This window comes from Primulina eburnea, chromosome 17 (assembly GCF_022965805.1).
Source record: "Primulina eburnea isolate SZY01 chromosome 17, ASM2296580v1, whole genome shotgun sequence".
Taxonomy (NCBI): domain Eukaryota; kingdom Viridiplantae; phylum Streptophyta; class Magnoliopsida; order Lamiales; family Gesneriaceae; genus Primulina; species Primulina eburnea.
This window is the reverse complement of record NC_133117.1, coordinates 24140610-24148527: the sequence shown is the minus strand read 5'-3', so window position 1 is coordinate 24148527 and position 7918 is coordinate 24140610.

Below are 7918 nucleotides of genomic sequence, written 5' to 3'. Positions count from 1 at the left end.
GTTTTAACTTGTCAGAAAGAATCAAAATAACGTTTTGATCCTGAACAACAGTAGGAACAGCAGGATCAAAATTTGATTCAAGAACTTTCAGAACCGATTCTAGCTTCTGACATTTCAGTTGATCGAGGATAAAACTCCTTCTGCGCAAGGCCTCGATGATATTTTCAGTTTTTGCAAGCTGAAAAATTTTATTCTCTGCGTTCATCATTTTTGCATAGGTTCCTTTTGTTTTGAAGTAAGCAAAAGAATGGAAAAGTCGGACCGTGTGCCACTCATCAAAAAAATTCATGTCATCATTTGCAGAGTTTTCGATTTCTGCTAGATGAAGATCAACATCGGTCGTTACAGTTGTTTTGAGTCCGAAAACTGGTGGTTCTTCGATCATTTTTCCTTTGCCTTTATCTGATGATGAAATAGGCAAGATGGGTCGGAATGCAGATGACCCGCTGGTTGATTCTCGAATTACTTTTCCAGATGATGGCTTGAAAGCAACAGCAGTAGATGGTGTTGGAATAGATGCAGTAGCTTGTACAGACGTAGGAACAGTGGATCGAACAGAAGGAACTACTTCTGGAAATACCTGTCTGATAGGTACTTTCTCAATCTCAGACAGTGCTGCTGTCTTCTTGATCTTTAGAACGGTGCGAGCTTTCTTCTTGGTTGGAGTTGGTACGGGTGGTTGAACAGCAGCAGCAGACTCTTCTGATGTTGTTTTGTCCGAGTCAGTCGAAATGATCACTCTTTTCCTCTTAATTGTCCTTTGAGGTTTTTGAACCTCAGAAGCAGTTTCTCCGATCTCCTTTTTCAAGGCAACAAATTCAGCCACTGTTGGCTTAGGCCTTAACGCGAGTACGTTCTCAGCATCAATCATGGATACTGAAGCAGAATCTTGATCACTGGTAGAGGTGAAACCAGCATCCTTGAGCATTGCGCTGATTTGAACAGCGAATCCAGAACTTTTCTTGACAATCATGTCCTTCATGATTCTGAAGAGGAAACGACTCCAGTCCACTTTGATTCCCTTAGTGATGGCAGTCATCACTTGAACTTTCTCCTTAGTCAACTTGTCAAAAGTGCCGGCTTTGATTAAGATGGCTTTTTCCACAATATCGGCCAGAATTTGATATTCTATTTTGAGTAATTTCTTGTGACAAGAAGGAGACAATTCTTCTCCAGAGGCTGAGAAAGAGTTGAGCGCAATAGACATATCTATCTTGGAGATATCGGATAGCTCAGAAATACCTGAGAGTGGAAGGAGAAAGGTGGCTCCCAAAAGTGTGGCATTAATGGAGATGGATGCATCTCCTTGAGAATGAACAATTTTTCCTTCATGCACTGTCGCTTTAGCGTAAAATTCCAGGAGAGCATTTTTGTAGATAACAGCTGGTGCTTCCAGGAATTTTCTAAGTCCTGATTTCTCAATGTCTTGAAACATTTTGACGAGATTCTCATCCTTGACGTTGAGAACAGAAGGAAAATTTACTTGATATGCGTTGAGAATATATGCTCCGGCCATTTCTGTATGAGGATAGAATCAGATACAATTTGCAGTAGTTAGAGATGATGGAGAGAAAGCAGTAGCTGAATAACAACAGTTAGGAAACAGTAAAGATGAAAAAGGTGAATTTGAAAATTAAATATACAGCCGTCAAATAAACATAAAGACACGTGTCAGTATGTTTTGGTTGAGTGTTTGAAAAGATTTGGCAGAAACTGTCAGATATACGAATGATTTCAAAAATTTGAAAAAAAAAAAAGGCGGGCTGTCCAGACGGTTACTAAAAGAAATCAGAAGAGAAGTTGTCGTTTTATGATAACGTCTGCTGGAAGTTTCAGGGTGCTGAAATATTTGAGCACTTTGACAAAACCAGCAGACTCGTAGTTTTATCGAAAAGACAAACATTCTATCTGTTTTCTGAAAAGGTGTCAAAATCTTAGTCTGACTAAGATACTGTTCCCCCTCGGTAAATGCAACTAATAAGTGGTCATTAATCTTTCAATCTGAACCGTCGAAATGAACAGTCGCAAGGGTCTTTGTTTCTTCTATAAATACCTGCACAAGTTGAACGAAATAAAACATACACAATCTAAAATGAAAACTCAAGATAAAAGAAAGTTAGAGTTTGATCCAGGAGCCGAAGAAATGTTCAGAAGGAAGTTTGGGGATATCATTCTTTACGTAATGATCCTTGAAACACACTCCTGGAGTTGTAGTGTCCACAGTCAAGCAAATCTGTTGCTTCGATTGATATTGAAATGTAGCATCGATTCCTTCCAGAAGCATGCTAATGCAAAAAGAGAGTGCTGGTTGATCGATGATGCTGATATCATCTATGATGCCCTGTAAGGCATCTAAAAATACATTAATGCTGACAAGACCCAAGCTTGCTAGATTCTTTCTAGGCCTTTAGCTTGCTGGAATCTCTTGTTCCTGTTGAAGTACTTTGCAAACAAATTGCAGGGAGCTCATCTTACTGAAGACAAAAGCTAAATGTAACGCTTCTGGTTAAATAGCATTTGTAGATCTACTGTTTTTACTTCTGCATCGTGCAATGTACTGAAATGGTTTCTAATAAAATATCAGTTTACGTACTTGACCTTCCCTTCTGCTTTTCTGCAAATGACTTACTGTCAGTTAAATACGATAAATAACCGAGTAATCATAAAAGCTAAACCAAGATAACAGATAATAATCAAGTTAAATCTATCAAACCAAGAGAGTTACGAAAGTAAGAAAACTGATTTTCTGGTAAAGGTTTTGTGAAGATATCTGTTGTTTGTTGATCAGTAGAAACGTATTCCAGACGAATGTTCTTCTTTTGCACATGATCTCTGATAAAATGATGTCTGATGTCTATGTGCTTTGTTCTGGAATGAAGTACTGAATTTTGTGTGATTGCAATTGCACTGGTATTATCACAGAATATAGGTGATTCGGAGGCTTGAATTCCATAGTCTCTTAACTGTTGCTGAATCCACAATATCTGAGAACAGCAGCTTCCAGCAGTCAGATATTCTGCTTCTGCATTAGATGTGGCTATGGAAGTCTGCTTCTTGCTAAACCAGGATATCAGCCTATCACCAAGAAATTGACAAAAACCACTTGTGCTTTTTCGGTCTAGTTTGCAACCTGCATAATCAGCATCTGAATATCCAATAATATTTAACGATGAATCATTGGGATACCATAAGCCGGCATTTTGAGTTCCTTTTAAGTACTTCAAAATACGTTTAGCAGCAATATAATGAGATTGTTTGGGGTTAGATTGAAATCTAGCACAAATACAAACAGCAAATATGATATCTGGCCTACTGGCAGTTAGATATAATAAAGAACCAATAAGACCACGATACTGAGTTACCTCTACTGGAATTCCACTTTCATCTTTATCAAGTTTAATAGATGAGCTCATTGGAGTAGAAGCAGCAGAGCATGCTTCCATACCGAAATTTTTCAGAAGCTCCTTGGTATACTTGGCTTGATTTATAAAAATTCCAGTATCCAGTTGCTTAATCTGTAATCCTAAGAAGAATGTTAATTCTCCCATCATACTCATTTCGAATTTATCCTGCATCAATTTTCCAAACTTTGCACATAATTTGGGGTTAGTTGACCCAAAAATAATATAATCAACATAGATATGTACTAAAAGAATGTGCTTATTCTTGACTAAAGTAAATAGCGTTTTGTCTACTGCTCCAATGGTAAAGTCATGATCGATAAGAAACTGTGATAAGGTATCATACCAAGCTCTAGGTGCTTGTTTTAGACCATATAAAGCTTTGTGTAATTTAAACACGTGATGAGGTGAGAAATGATCGATAAAACCTGGAGGTTGTTCGACGTAGACTTCTTCTTGTAAGAGACCATTCAGAAAAGCACTCTTCACATCCATTTGATATACTTTGAAATTCTTGAAAGCAGCAAAAGCTAAGAATATTCTGATTGCTTCGAGCCTTGCTACTGGTGCGTAGGTCTCAACAAAGTCTATTCCTTCTTCTTGTCTGAAACCTTGAGCAACCAATCTTGCTTTATTTCTCACCACTGTACCTTCTTCATTGAGTTTGTTTCTAAATACCCACCGAGTTCCAATGACAGCTTGGCGAGATGGTCTAGGCACTAGAAACCAAACTTCATTTCGTTTGAATTGATTCAACTCTTCTTGCATGGCTTCAATCCAACTAGGATCCAGAAGAGCTTCTTCAATTTTCTTTGGTTCATCCTGAGATATAAAAGCAGCATGCATGTATTCATTAAGAATTTGCCTTCTGGTTCTCAAAGGCGCTGCTGGATTACCAATAATCAATGATGGAGGATGAGATTTTCTCCAGATAAAAGGATTTAAAAGGATATCTTCCTGATTTGATATATTGAGATTGTTCTCGACGGAACCGGTAGTAGGTTCTTGAGTGTCTTCTGCTGGTATTGGTAGATCCAAAGTCTGTACTTCTGGTTCCACCATCGGAATATCTGGTTCGGGATTTTGAAGATCCTTGATGTTTGCTTCTACATCATCTTCACTGTCAAGTTCCAAGTGAATCCTGTCCAGCCTGTTACTTAAATCAGATATGTTAGATATTTCAGGAGCACTGCTGTCTTCATCGAAGACAACATGAATCGATTCTTCAACATTAAGAGTTCTATTGTTGAAAATTCTAAAGGCTTTGCTTACAGCAGAGTAACAAGAAATAGTCCCGCATCTGATTTTGAGTCAAATGCAGTTAAATGATTTTTGCCATTATTTATTACAAAACATTTGCAACCAAACACATGAAAATAAGATACGTTAGGCTTTTTCCCTTTCCATATTTCATAAGGGGTCTGATTGTGCCTTTTGTTGACCATAGATCTGTTTTGCGTGTAGCAAGCACTATTGATAGCTTCAGCCCAGAAGCGCTGAGAGATGTCTGCATCTGCTAGCATTGTTCTAGCTGCTTCTTTTAGAGTTCAATTTCTCCTCTCAGCTAATCCGTTTTGTTGAGGTGTTCTGGCAGCTGAATATTCATGATGAATCCCCTGTTCATTCAAATATAACTCAAGATACTTGTTAGTGAACTCAGTACCCCGATCACTTCTGATTTTAATGATGGAAGTAGATTTTTCATTTTGAATCCTTTTCAGAAGCTTGATCAGGAGGCTACTGGTTTGATCTTTTCCTGCGAGAAATATTACCCAAGTGAATCTAGAAAAATCATCCATAACAACAAGAGTATATTTCATTCCCCCTAAGCTCATGATAGGGATTGGACCAAATAGATCTATATGCAGTAGTTCCAGACATCTTGAAGTTGATTTGCTATCTTTGTTCTTGAAACTGGATCTTATCTGTTTCCCAAGCTGTCAAGCAGAAAAAACATGATTTTTAACAAAATTAATATCAGGTAATCCAACAACTATATTCTACTTCTTGAGATAATTGATTGACTTGAAATTCAGATGATTCAATTTCTTGTGCCATCGCCAGTGTTTATTGCTAAGAGAAGCAACTAAGCATGTAGGAGTATAGACATGATTTGAGTTCCAAGATACTCTGTAAGTGTTGCCTTCTCTCTTTCCAGTTAACACAGTAGTTTCAGCAGAATCTCTAACTATACATGAATGCTTCTGAAAAGCTACAGAATAACCATTATCACATAGTTGACTAATGCTGATTAGATTGTAACAAAGATTGTCAACTAATAACACATCATTAATAGTTATGTTACCATGGATAATCTTATCTCTACCCATGGTTTTACCTTTTGAGTTGCCTCTAAAGTTATCTTTGGTCCAGTGCAACTCATTATTTCGGAAAGTAGGTTTTTCTGTCTAGTCATGTGTCTGGAACATCCACTGTCCAGATACCATGTAGAGTTACTGACTTCTGCTTTCTTCTGCTGTTCATGCAAACACAAATTTTAGTATCTGGTACCCAAATCTATTTGGGTCCAAGCCTTATCAGTCCTTTGGGAACCCACATTTGTACAATTTTTGGTGACCTTGTACTTCGGGTATCCAAAGATGTGTGTGCAACAGAAGGTTTGTTATTTCTAACAGTATGCATATACAAGTGTTGTTCCTCCTGTTGGAACTTTTCAAGTTCGCAATCTTGATTTTGATGTTAAAAAAACTTGTTATTGTGTTTCTAACATATTTACTCAAGTGTGAAGTTGCAAACACAAGAAGCTAGCTGAAATTGAATTTTGCACAAACAGAATTTCTGGCGAGCTTCGGTATTTTGATGATATCTCTCAACTGGATGATCCAAATGAAAATCTGCCAACAGAACTGATTAGAAAACTCAATTTGAAACAAATTGTATTTCACGTCAGTTGGGCAAAATCGGATGTTATCATGGTCTAACTGATCGCTCAATTACCGAACTGATCACACGAAAACAGCAATCAGTTGTGTTTGAGCAGCTGCCGTATTTTAGTCATATCTCTCAGCTCGGTTATCGAAACGAAGCGATTCAGTATGCGTTGGAAAGCTAAGACAATATCTACAAATCATTCTTATAAGTCAAAGTCTGAATCGAAGCTTATGATGCTGATAAATGACGATGAAGCTACTAGTTCTGCACAAACTGAAATCAGCTAGGCTGATTTCAGCACACCAGCTGAAACTGAACCAGCTGAAGACCAGTTGAACCAGTCCAACTGAACCAGTTGAACTGAACCAGACCAACTGAACTAGCCCAACTGAATGACCAGTTGAGTTGACCAGAGTTGACCAGTCGGAAAAATGCCCAGCAAGCTGAATTTGACCGTTGCAATCTCGGAAACAGTACAGAAACTTTCCAACGGTCATATTCTTGTGTCTAACGTATATATCAGTGTTGGAGCCTATAAATACAACATCTTGAAGATCAAACAAGAGCTTTGGAAGAGGATTCAAAGTATGGACAGTTAGCATGACTGGATGATCCAAATGACAATCCGCCAACTGGACTGATTAGAAAACTCAATTTGGAACAAATCATATTTCACGTCAGTTGGGCAAAATCGGATGTTATCATGGTCTAACTGATCGCTCAATTACCGAACTGATCACACGAAAACAACAATCAGTTGTGTTTGAGCAGCTGCTGTATTTTGGTCATATCTCTCAGCTCGGTTATCGAAACGAAGCGATTCAGTATGCGTTGGAAATCTAAGACAAAGATCTACAAATCATTCTTATAAGTCAAAGTCTGAATCGAAGCTTATGATGCTGATAAATGACGATGAAGCTACTGGTTCTGCACAAACTGAAATCAGCTAGGCTGATTTCAGCACACCAGCTGAAACTGAACCAGCTGAAGACCAGTTGAACCAGTCCAACTGAACCAGTTGAACTGAACCAGACCAACTGAACCAGTCCAACTGAATGACCAGTTGAGTTGACCAGAGTTGACCTGTTGACCAGAGTTGACCAGTCAGGAAAATACCCAGCAAGCTGAATTTGACCGTTGCAATCTCGGAAACAGTATAGAAACTTTCCAACAGTCATATTCTTGTGTCTAACGTATATATCAGTGTTGGAGCCTATAAATACAACATCTTGAAGATCAAACAAGAGCTTTGGAAGATGATTCAAAGTATGGGCAGTTAGCATGAAGAAATCAGCTAGTTGAGAGCACAAGCCCTTGTGTGAGGATACACTTGAGATATACACTGTAAATGATAAATTCCTCACACACAATCACTCACACATATACAAGAGAGTTGAAGTTCAAAGATTAGTTGAGTGAGACTTGCACAAAGACGTAAAACTTGTGTATGTAGTCTTTGCATATGAGACATTAAACAATATGCTGATTGTGAGGTGCTGCCTACAATTGTGAGTGCTAGGAGTTCAGTTTAGGCAGTGGGTAAGTCCTAGCTGAATGGGTTTGTACAAGGTGTTGTATAAATCAAAGTCTTCTAGTGAATCCTTCCAAGGGGAAGAAGGGGTGAC